Source organism: Schistocerca cancellata, chromosome 4, assembly GCF_023864275.1.
Source record: "Schistocerca cancellata isolate TAMUIC-IGC-003103 chromosome 4, iqSchCanc2.1, whole genome shotgun sequence".
NCBI classification, from domain to species: domain Eukaryota; kingdom Metazoa; phylum Arthropoda; class Insecta; order Orthoptera; family Acrididae; genus Schistocerca; species Schistocerca cancellata.
Window position 1 is genome coordinate 732,463,802 of NC_064629.1, and position 12,963 is coordinate 732,476,764.

At 46.0% G+C, this 12,963-nt stretch overlaps 1 protein-coding gene across 1 annotated transcript in view; it reads left to right on the forward strand.

Annotated features, from left to right (window-relative positions):
• The first annotated feature begins 1,432 nt into the window (after window positions 1-1,432).
• The window catches only part of LOC126184522 (serine proteinase stubble), a 229,022-nt gene continuing 217,491 nt past the window's right edge, over window positions 1,433-12,963 (forward strand). The window contains exon 1 of the mRNA XM_049926922.1: window positions 1,433-1,633. The gene's annotated coding sequence lies outside the window, so the exon portion shown is untranslated. The remainder of the gene's footprint in view (window positions 1,634-12,963) is intronic.

A 12,963-nucleotide genomic window follows, 5' to 3' on the forward strand; every position in this document is an offset into this window, starting at 1 on the left:
GATTCGTGATTTCCTGTCAGGAAGGTCGCAGTTCGTAGTAATAGACGGCAAATCATCGAGTAAAACTGAAGTGATATCAGGTGTTCCCCAGGGAAGCGTCTGGGACCTCTACTGTTCCTGATCTATATAAATGACCTGGGTGACAATCTGAGCAGTTCTCTTAGGTTGGTTGCAGATGATGCTGTAATTTACCGTCTAGTAAGGTCTTCCGAAGACCAGTATCAGTTGCAAAGCGATTTAGAAAAGATTGCTGTATGGTGTGGCAGGTGGCAGTTGACGCTAAATAACGAAAAGTGTGAGGTGATCCACATGAGTTCCAAAAGGAATCCGTTGGAATTCGATTACTCGATAAATAGTACAATTCTCAAGGCTGTCAATTCAACTAAGTACCTGGGTGTAAAAATTACGAACAACTTCAGTTGGAAAGACCACATAGACAATATTGCGGGGAAGGCGAGCCAAAGGTTGCGTTTCATTGGCAGGACACTTAGAAGACGCAACAAGTCCACTAAAGAGACAGCTTACATTACACTCGTTCGTCCTCTGTTAGAATATTGCTGCGCGGTGTGGGATCCTTACCAGGTGGGATTGACGGAGGACATCGAAAGGGTGCAAAAAAGGACAGCTCGTTTTGTATTATCACGTAATAGGGGAGAGAGTGCGGCAGATATGATACGCGAGTCGGGATGGAAGTCATTAAAGCAAAGACGTTTTTCGTCGCGGCGAGATCTATTTACGAAATTTCAGTCACCAACTTTCTCTTCCGAATGCGAAAATATTTTGTTGATCCCAACCTACATAGAGGTAGGTATGATCATCAAAATAAAATAAGAGAAATCAGAGCTCGAACAGAAAGGTTTAGGTGTTAGTTTTTCCCGCGCGCTGTTCGGGAGTGGAATGGTAGAGAGATAGTACGATTGTGGTTCGATGAACCCTCTGCCAAGCACTTAAATGTGAATTGCAGAGTAATCATGTAGATGTAGATAGATGTTGCTTACTGCACACGCAGCAGGTCCGACCAGTGTGTGGGCGGTCGCCAATGCACCTGATTGCCTAGGAGATGGCGAACCGTCGTCGTGAGGGTGTAATTAAAAAAAAAAAATCGGCAATGCCATTCTGCTGCAAGAACGGACTGGAAGAGCGTCCCAGGCCCACAGCTCAAGTGGTTTTGTCTCCGTGTATCCACAATGTTTTGCTCTGCGTGATTCAAGCATCTGTTGTTTATCCTGCCATTTGAGACCAAAATGCCTAGGGCGAGCACAGAGCAGATGGGACACCCTTTGCTGTCGAGTTACAGTAACGGAACGGAAGCTGGCCCGCTAGGCGGTGACGTCATTGCGCATGCGCGGCGCTGCGCGGCGCGGCGCGGCGCGGCGCGGCGCAGCGGCGGCGGCGGCCTTCGAAGGTTGAGGCACAGTTAGGAACCGCCCCCACCCACAAGCGCAGCGGCCAGCGGGCCTCTGGACGGAGCGTCGGCCGCCTTCCAGTGCCTCTGCAGCCGCGCCGCCGTCACCTGGAGTCCTAACCCAACATGCGCTGCTGTGTGCTCAGCTTCATCGCCAGGTAGCGGCTCCGTGTCCGCTTTAGGAATGGTGTGCCCGTCCTTGAACCAGGGAAAGCATCCCACGAAAAGGCGAGTACTGGTGCCTGCAACCGGACAGTCTTCACACAGCTGCAGCTACATATGTAGACAGTCTCAGAAGCGGTTTCCTACTTACAATAAGCTATTATGGCTTTGTCTTCAACTGCAAAACCTGGTTCTTAAAAACAAAAATAAAACATTCCTAATCTCTTTTAGTTGGGTAGTCTGTAGATTCTTCTACTGTGGTATTCTTCAGTGGGCTTTATTTTCTGTTTCCCTCTTCATTCCAATTTAACATAATTATACAACCAGCATCTAGAGATACCTACTAAAGAAACTATTACCGCCGTCTTCATCTGAATTCCTGCTCTGCAACCATATCTTCCAGTGTAGATCCTAGAAACCTGTCATGTTACTGGATCTGGTCGGTAAATGTGGTTTTCTTGCTCCCTATAATGTTTCACAAAGTGTTGTTGTCTCTTGTCTAATAGAACGAATCTTACTGGATCTTTTACCGTGTCCTTAAAGCTAATCCTCAGCATTCTTCTATGGAAGAAATGTTCAGACGATATTTACCACTCTTTTTCTTCCTTCCATAGTAATGAAACACAGTTCTCCGAAAATATCTTTTTAAGAGTAATTTTTTCCTGGTCAAGTCTTGACAGTGAAAAGGAACATCACCTCTTGAATTCTTTTTTTTTATTTGGTAATCCTACTCCTTCTGATCTTTATTTGGTGTCTTTTGTGGTTCTGCTTTTTAAGTAAAGCAATTCCTTCACATTCTCACTCTTTCGTTTTCCGTTGTTATTTTCTTTTTATGTGTCATGCATATGATGGACGGTTAATTTGCTGTTCACGTAAAGATCAGGACACCAATGGCTGTTCAGTGTATTAATTCCCTTCTCTTCACAGAATGTAAGGGACAAAGTTAAAATGGGGACCATCGGTTACAATGTCGATGGCTCTTGAAACTTGCTTTTGTCTGTTCGAAAGACTTGCAGCAAAAGTTTCCCAGAATTTGTACGTGTATTTTACTTTCTGTTGGAACGCTTGATGCTTTTACAGAAGAGGGCACTTAGAAGCATTGGGATTCAGTGTATCAAATGAGGAACTTCTGGGCCTATGATGAATTACATTAAATGTAAAACTTGACAGCAGGTCACATCATCTACTAAATTGGAACAAGCTTATGTGATATGCTGTGGGTGACGGTGTTAGAAAGTTCAAAGACAAAAGATTCGTTCCTCTACGTTTACGCTCATTTTGAGTTCCAGAACATCAGATACCCGTAACTGAACTCCGAAGCTAATGTGCAGGTAGTCAAAACGGCGTCAATTCCATTTGCCTGCATCACGAAACTGGGTGACACCATTGGCTTCAACAGAAATTTATCCACGGGGTGGCAAGACTCTAAATTTTCATTTTTGATATAAATAAATTGGTTAGTTTCAGAGATGTCATACCACGAGAACTAAATTTTATGGGTGACACAAAAAACTTATTACATCGCAGAGAACTAATGGTTATCCAATCACTTTTAGAAGTGTATGAGAACTCTAAAATAAATAAAAACTCTGTACTCCAGACTACACGGAATCCTATAGGTGTTGTCATACTTACAGAATGATGTTAACATAAGTCTCATGGACTCAGCCCTATTTTTTTTTTATAAACTATTTAAGTTCCGTTACACAACGCGAAATTCGCCTGGCACTAATAATCTACAAATGGACTGTAGCAACTACTTTGCCTTCAGTGCTTCTTTGGTATCACATCAGGTACTGCGACCAGAATGACTTGGTTATAGCACGACTTATTTTACACAATTGCATCACTATCGCTGTCCGCCCCCGGTAGCTGATTGGTCAGCGCGACAGACTGTTAATCCTAAGAGCCAGGGTTCGATTCCCAGGTGAGTCAGAGATTTTCTCCGCTCCGGGACTGGGTGTTGTGTTGACCTAGTCACCATCATTTTATCCCTCTCGACGCGCAAATCGCCGAAGTGGCGTCGAATCGAAAGTCTTGCACCCGGCGAACGGCCTACCCGACGGGAGGCCCTAGTCACACGACATTTACATTTGTCTATTACTGTCGCTGCAAACGCAAGATTCGTTTGGGCCTTCTAGCAAACGGTGAGCTACATATTTCAGTGAGCCTCGCGATACGCTGAAGCATGTCAATTTTGTTTCCTTTTCTGAAACAGAAACCATCCTCGGCGCGCTTCGTTTTGGTAGAATCGTTTCTGATCTCTTGATGTCATAACAATGCAAAATTATCATTTTCTCAAGTGTCGCTTAGTTAATCTGCGCAGTATCCTCACTTCTTTTCAAATTGTTGCGCCTGTCTCTTATGCTCCCTCGCAGACGCGAATCTTTTGTTTCTCCATGGAGGTGCCTGTAATATAACTAGGTACATACTGCTAGAAGTCCTGTCTTGATCCAAATACACACAAGCAGTTCGTGTGACTAAAAGAAAACTCTGATCTGAAAGAACTTCAAAATTGTGTCATTTATTGTACGAAAGATTCATACTCAAAAAGAAAAATCACAGATTTTTTTCGACACTGTTAAATGACATAAATAAACTTATGAATGTGATTGCTAGGTTTCGCAGGATTCTGCTTCGTTTTCTCCATGATAAAAATTATTGTTGCTATTGTTTACTGACGTTCTTATTATTTTCTGGGAGCGACAAACGTCTTCGAAGTGTACAAATCAATCCCTGTAAGGACTAATATGGCTATAGCGCCAGGCAGAAAATCGTTTGCCTATTACGCAATATCTGTAACGTTCCTAGTAGATTTGTCTGCGTTGGACATTTTCGCGTTCTAGGAGTTCCACTGTTCAGTGTAGTAGAATAAAATGAAGATACTTTTACTGTCAAGGAGATAACTATTCAGTTCAGCAGAAAACTAACGGTACAAACGTTACACCCTCTTCACTGGCATGCCATATTCAGAAAGCTTAAGAGTAAGACGTATGCAGAGGTAGAACACAGAGAGGTTTCTGTCAGTGGTTCGTACATGCACATTAATTGATGACAGTGTTACAAATAGCACACTGGGTTCTGTTGTGTTCGTTGAGATGTGGATATTTTCAATCAAATTGGAAGAGGTGACACAGCTGCTTTACTCAACGGGGTGTCGAGTAGATCGATATATCGCGGAATTTTATGTATATATAATTGCTTTGTAGACAGTGTAGGCGACATTGAACGTCGGGTCCAGCCTCAAACTTACGTACAATAAAATGCCTGAAAAAGAGTTTTGCCGGCGGGAGACTGGTACTTTGTGGGTGTAAGAGGCGAATTGTAACTGTCTCACAAATGTTTTAGGCGCCTCTGTTCCGTAGCAGTCAAGAAGACTTCCGTTGCACACCGACGTGGGAAATTTAGCAGATATTTTTCACAGCAATATTTCCTGCAATTCTGACACTAAATAGCTCAGTGTTTATCGTACAGTGCATGGTAGAAATGGAGGTCATTATTTCACCCCAGTTCCCACCGTTCATGCACAGAGTTAACATTCCTTTATACAACGGATTTGTAAGCTACTTGTTCCATTTTTTCTTTGTCGCTGACTTGTTGGTTTCACGTTTAGTCCACGTTGTACATGATCGCTCAAATATTATAGTAACAAAGTGTAGGAACGGCGAAACACGTGTATGGATACTCATTTGCAAAGCATAATAATTTCTGATATTTTCAAATCCGTGACATAATTCCATTGCGCGGGTCTACGGCAAAAACGAAAACGAATCTAGTTTGTCGAAAAGAGAATAGAAGCCATCCAAGAATCAAAGCTACAGTGACTGGTGTAGCAACATATCCATCACAGATCAGATCAGGTCGTCCAAAACAGAGCTAAATTACCTCCATCCTCTGGAACCAATGATCCAAGCAGACCAACAGGGTCCATTAACAGCGATTTGATTGAGGCGTGAGCTTGTGATATGTTTGTTTACCATTTTCAACACTGAACCCACTCTTAGAAAAAGAAAATAGCCACGAGATTCTTCTAAATGGCCTTACAAGAGAACGACAGGACGCTATAAAGAAAATATCATGTCAGGAATAGTAAAAAATTTCTCGGAGTTAAAAATAGCGTCTTAATGTCATCCCATCTTTTAGAGTGACGCTTTTCGGCATCTACTGATATTCACGCCCTTTAAATATTCAAAGAGGCGACGGAGGGAGACATTTGAGACAGTCTCGTTAATGCGATCGAGGTCGCGTTCTCGATCCTGAGCACGGGGTCCCGGGTTCGATTCCCGGCGGGGTTAGGGTTTTCACCTGCCTCGAGATGACTGGGTGTTTGTGTTGTCCTCATCATTTCATCATCATCCATGGAAGTGGCGAGACTGGACTGAGCAAAGGTTGGGAATTTGTACGGGCGCTGCTAACCGCCCAGTTGAGCGCCCCACAAACCATCCATCATCATCATCATCATCATCGTTAACGTGGGATCCGAAAGAGGCTCACGCAATTAGAAATGAAACACTATCCTCACGTCCACGCGTATATGACACTAGTGTTGTCCCTTTAGAACTAGAAAGTAAAGTATCAGCTCTGCGGCATCTGCCTTCCAGCTTCGTTACTCCACTTCCACACGCAGTGCGTGGATCTATTTTTTGAGACATAAAAATCCATGACGCACACCACTATTAAAGATGTCTCATTACGTAGAATCTTAAGATTTTCTCCCTAAAACACAAACACCTCGAATACTGTGGTTCAGTATTCACGACGGCAGCCGAAATTCGTTAACAGGTGGTCTTTTCGAATAGCACCGAGGTAGTCGCCGAACTTACTGTCACCATCCGACAGGCAGGTTAGAATACAATGAGATGACAAAAGTCATGGGATAACAAAATGCACATGCATAGATGTCGGTAGTATCGCGTACACAAGGTATAAAAGGGCACTGCATTGGCGGAGCTGTTACGTGTTCTCTGCTGATTCATGTGCAACGGTTTCCGACGTGATTATGGCCGCACGGCAGGAATTAACAGACTTTGAAAGCGGAATGGTAGTTGCAGCTAGACGCATGTGACATTACATTTGGTAAATCGTCATGGAATTCAGTATTCCGAGATCCACAGTGTCAAGAGTGTGCTGATAACACCAAATTTCTGTCATTACCTCTCACCACGGACAACGCAGTGGCCGACGGCCTTTACTTAACGATCGAGAACAGCGGCTTCCACATATAGTTGCCAGTACTAATAGACAAGTAACACTGCATGAAACGACAGCAGGAATCAATATAGGACGTACGACGAACGTATCCGTTAGGACAGAGCGGCGAAGTGCGGCGTTAATGGGCTATGACAGCAGACGACCGACGCGAGTACCCTTGCTAACAGCCCGACGTCGCCTGCAGCGCCTCTCCAGGGCTCGTGGCTATATCGCTTGGACCCTAGACGGCTGTAAAATGATTTCAGTCGGTAAGAGCTGATGGCAGTGTCGAGTGAGGAGCAGACCCCACGAAAGCCACAGATCCAAGCTGTCAAATGGTTCAAATGGCTCTGAGCACTATGGGACTTAACATCTATGGTCATCAGTCCCCTAGAACTTAGAACTACTTAAACCTAACTAACCTAAGGACAGCACACAACACCCAGCCATCACGAGGCAGAGAAAATCCCTGACCCCGCCGGGAATCGAACCCGGGAACCCGGGCGTGGGAAGCGAGAACGCTACCGCACGACCACGAGATGCGGGCTCCAAGCTGTCAACAAGGAACTGCGCGAGCTGCTGGTTTCCCCATAATGGTGTTCAAAAAATGATTCAAATGGCTCTGAGCACTATGGGACTTACCTGCTGTGGTCATCAGTCTTCTAGAACTTAGAACTACTTAAACCAACTAACCTAAGGACATCACACACATCCATGCCCGAGGCAGGATTCGAACCTGCGACCGTAGCGGTCGCGCGGTTCCAGACTGTAGCGCCTAGAACCGCTCGGCCACTCCGCCCGGCCATAATGGTGTGGGCTTTGTTTACATGCAATGGACTGCACCTTCTGGTCCAACTGAAACGATCGTTGACGAAATCGTTATGTTCGGCTACTGGAGACCATCTGCAGCCGTTCATTGACTCCATGGTCCCCCCCCCCCCCCCATAAAAAAGGATGGAATTTTTTATGGATAACAGTGCGCCATGTCACCAGTCCACATTGTTCGTGATTGGTTTGAAGAACATTCTGGACAATTTGAGAGAATGATTTGGCCACCCAGATCGCCTGACATGAATCCCATCGAACATTTGTGGGACATAATCGGGAGGTCAGTTCGTGCACAACGTCCTGTACCGGCAACACTGTTGTAGTTATGAAGAGGCATCGCCGCTCAGTATTTCTGCAGGGGAATTCGAATGACTTGTCGAGTCCATGCCACATTGAGTTGCTGCAGTACGCCAGGCGAAAGGAGGTTCAAAAATGGTTGAAATGGCTCTGAGCACTATGGGCCTTAACATCTGAGGTCACCAGTCCCCTAGAACTTAGAATTACTTAAACCTAACTAACCTAAGGACATCACACACATCCATGCCCGAGGCAGGATTCGAACCTGCGACCGTAGCAGTCGCACGGTTCCGGACTGAAGCGCCTAGAACCGATCGGCCACCGCGGCCGGCCGAAAGGAGGTCAGACACGATATTAGGTGGTATCCCATGACTTTTATGATCACAGTGTAAATAAAGTCACATGCACTCAGTACCTGAGACTCGGTGGAGAAGTTTGGAATTTAACTCAGTGTAATGACAAAAAATCTGATGATTAGAAATTTTACGCCACTCTGAAGGAAGGAAGGAAGATTAGAGTTTAACGTACTGTCAACAACGAGGTCATTAGAGACGGAGCACGAGCTGGGATTGCTTTGCTAACTATGGGGAAGGAAATCGGCCGTACCCTTTCGAAGGAACAATCGCGGGATTTGCGTGGAGCCATTTAGTGAACTCATACAAAACATACACTAACCAGCCAAAACATTATGAACACTGCCCACAGAGACGTTGGATGTCGGCTGGTGGCGCTATTGCACGTGGAGCGGTAGAGAAGTATGTGAGCAGAGCAGACACGAACGGGGGATCACCCACGCGAAGATATCGGCTGCAGATAGGGAAATCCTTTGAGATAAGCGACTTTGACAAAGGGCAGATTATTATTACGAGTATCTCGAAAACCGCGAAGCTGGTCGAATGTTCATGTGCTACTATCGTGAACGTCTACGGATAGCATATATCACTTCTCCCTCTAACAGAACGCTAAATTAATGTTGTGTCACTAGGAACACATAATATGCTACACTGGGTACATACGAACAGTGATGGTTGGAGTACAGTCAGTCAGATCTGCAGAACGCATGATAAGACGTTGACAAAAGCTTATTTGACAAAGGTAACTGGCTAAAATAATCTGGTGAGGGCGAGAATCTGAATGAAATACACAGGACAAAAGTGTTGACGAACTTTCAGGGATTGTCCTGATATTTCTCGAGATTTGTGCAACAAGAAATCTACGGATTCTGATGTCTTACGGCAGAGTAACTCGTTGATATGTCATGCATGCGCTGCACGCCATGAACTATGGTATACATATTTTAGTACTTTATAAAGGAAAATTGGTGAGATACTTGTGTACTTCTGACATAGGAGAACTGGACGAAAACTTCTCGGTTTGAAACAGAATTGGCGCTAATCTTTGATCTTTCGTATTGGGGCATAGTTCGAAAATACACTCCTGGAAATTGAAATAAGAACACCGTGAATTCATTGTCCCAGGAAGGGGAAACTTTATTGACACATTCCTGGGGTCAGATACATCACATGATCACACTGACAGAACCGTCCGCCCCAGTAGCTGAGTGGTCAGCGTGACGGATTGCCGTCCTCCGGGCCCGGGTTCGATTCCCGGCTGGGTCGGAGATTTTCTCCGCTCAGGGACTGGGTGTTGTGTTGTGTTCATCATCATTTCATCCCCATCCGGCGTGCAGGTCGCCCAATGTGGCGCCGAATGTAATAAGACCTGCGCCAAGGCGGCCGGACCTGCCCCGCGAGGGGCCTCCCGGCCAATGACGCCAAACGCTCATCATCATCATCACTGACAGAACCACAGGCACATAGACACAGGCAACAGAGCATGCACAATGTCGGCACTAGTACAGTGTATATCCACCTTTCGCAGCAATACAGGCTGCTATTCTCCCATGGAGACGATCGTAGAGATGCTGGATGTAGTCCTGTGGAACGGCTTGCCATGCCATTTCCACCTGGCGCCTCAGTTGGACCAGCGTTCGTGCTGGACGTGCAGACCGCGTGAGACGACGCTTCATCCAGTCCCAAACATGCTCAATGGGGGACAGATCCGGAGATCTTGCTGGCCAGGGTAGTTGACTTACACCTTCTAGAGCACGTTGGGTGGCACGGGATACATGCGGACGTGCATTGTCCTGTTGGAACAGCAAGTTCCCTTGCCGGTCTAGGAATGGTAGAACGATGGGTTCGATGACGGTTTGGATGTACCGTGCACTATTCAATGTCCCCTCGACGATCACCAGTGGTGTACGGCCAGTGTAGGAGATCGCTCCCCACACCATGATGCCGGGTGTTGGCCCTGTGTGCCTCGGTCGTATGCAGTCCTGATCGTGGCGCTCACCTGCACGGCGCCAAACACGCATACGACCATCATTGGCACCAAGGCAGAAGCGACTCTCATCGCTGAAGACGACACGTCTCCATTCGTCCCTCCATTCACGCCTGTCGCGACACCACTGGAGGCGGGCTGCACGATGTTGGGGCGTGAGCGGAAGACGGCCTAACTGTGTGCGGGACCGTAGCCCAGCTTCATGGAGACGGTTGCGAATGGTCCTCGCTGATACCCCAGGAGCAACAGTGTCCCTAATTTGCTGGGAAGTGGCGGTGCGGTCCCCTACGGCACTGCGTAGGATCCTACGGTCTTGGCGTGCATCCGTGCGTCGCTGCGGTCCGGTCCCAGGTCGACGGGCACGAGCACCTTCCGCCGACCACTGGCGACAACATCGATGTACTGTGGAGACCTCACGCCCCGCGTGTTGAGCTATTCGGCGGTACGTCCACCCGGCGTCCCGCATGCCCACTATACGCCCTCGCTCAAAGTCCGTCAACTGCACATACGGTTCACGTCCACGCTGTCGCGGCATGCTACCAGTGTTAAAGACTGCGATGGAGCTCCGTATGCCACGGCAAACTGGCTGACACTGACGGCGGCGGTGCACAAATGCTGTGCAGCTAGCGCCATTCGACGGCCAACACCACGGTTCCTGGTGTGTCCGCTGTGCCGTGCGTGTGATCATTGCTTGTACAGCCCTCTCGCAGTGTCCGGAGCAAGTATGGTGGGTCTGACACACCGGTGTCAATGTGTTCTTTTTTCCATTTCCAGGAGTGTAGCTTCAGTCATGTGACACTGTGACCACTAGAATAATGTTTGTCCACGCCTTGCTATAGAACTAGAAATTTATGCATTCAGATACTTATATCTTCCTAAATTTGTTTATTTTAAACTCTACATCACCGACGGACACTCATAAAAATTTGGTGAATATTAATTTTGAATTTGTTCTTTAATTTTAAGCAGTTAGTGATTGGGAAGCTTAATTCTAAATGGGCATACTTCTCTGGAAGACGATCCACGTGCAGGACGTTCCAAAACAGAAACCTGAAATGAAAACATCGGTAAAATCCGCATTATGTTTTGGCACTGTGGATTATTCATAGGCCAATGACTTCACTTCAGCCAGTGAATTGTAGCCTGAATTACAAAAAGAGAAATCTTTTACATCTGGAGTAATGGCAATGGCATTTATGATGAAAATAATTCTCCATATTTATTACCTGGTTCAAAATGGTTCAAATGGCTCTGAGCACTATGGGACTCAACTGCTGTGGTCATCAGTCCCCAAGAACTTAGAACTAATTAAACCTAACTAACCTAAGGACATCACACACATCCATGCCCGAGGCAGGATTCGAACCTGCGACTGTAGCAGCGGCGCGTCTCCGGACTGGAGCGCCTAGAACCGCACGACCACCGCGGCCGGCTATTACCTGGTAAAGTGTGAAACTATAACTACCGAGCACTACACAAGATATACAGGTGGTTGGTTGGTTAGTTTGGGGAAGGAGACCAGACAGCGTGGTCATCGGTCTCATCGGATTAGGGAAGGATGGGGAAGGAAGTCGGCCGTGCCCTTTCAGAGGAACCATCCCGGCATTTGCCTGGAGTGATTTAGGGAAATCACGGAAAACCTAAATCAGGATGGCCGGACGCGGGATTGAACCGTCGTCCTCCCGAATGCGAGTCCAGTGTCTAACCACTGTGCCACCTCGCTCGGTATATATACAGATGATATAGATGAAGAAGAGTGTGAGAAAGAACATCTGACTGGAAAAGAAAAAAAAAATTAAATTCCAACATCGACTGGAGACCATGGTTGATAAACCGAGTAATCGTCCTTTTATCAAGAATGCTTTAGCCCATGTGCAACATCTAAGTCTACATTTAGATGTTTATTGTAAAAAAAAACTGTTCCGTTTGATGGTGATGAATTCACACCACTGAATACAAAAACTGATCATAATTTGTATACACGTTGGGTTTCTTCGGAGTAGTGTTATCGAAGGGACTCTCTTTGTTTCATTTATCACTGTCTATTGAACCCAACAGAAGTGTTCGTTTCAACCAAATAATATCTGTTAATGTTAATGCAAGCAAACCATGGCAAAGACTTGAAGTAGAAGATATTTACGTTAATCTAACTCCATGAAAACTTTGAAACACGGCGTTTCGGTTTGATATTGTGCCCTGAGGAAAATGTTAGGAGCTGTGAAGACGATATCTGTATATGACTGGAAGTGGGTCGCACAAGGACAAGATTTGTCTGACGAAAGGCGTTGTGAACCGTCCCTTGTTGTAGCAGACATTTGGGAAAGTATCATTAAAATACCATATCTACATGCGTTACATATGTTTAAACTTCCCGCATTTCGGTAAATGTGACAATATACCACTTGAATAACCTAGTGAGAGAGCAGTCATCGTAGAGCACCACTGCGACTTACACAGTCGAGTATTTATCGAGGTCGTCTCATCGTCTCCACTGAGTCTTTCACTTACTGCACGAGAAAGCATTATACGCATATTACGGGTGCAACTAGTCCAATGACAATCGCTGTGCAGACCGCTGATATTGGTCGACACAAAAGCTACGACACTGTTGAGGAAGGATGGAGTGCAAGTATATGCTGGAAAAACAAAGTATTTTTCTGGCGATGAAGCAGCACTCTCTCATCTTGTGTTTCGGAGGAAAACAGATGAAACTTCTCTCTCCTTGAGACAACATAAAAAAA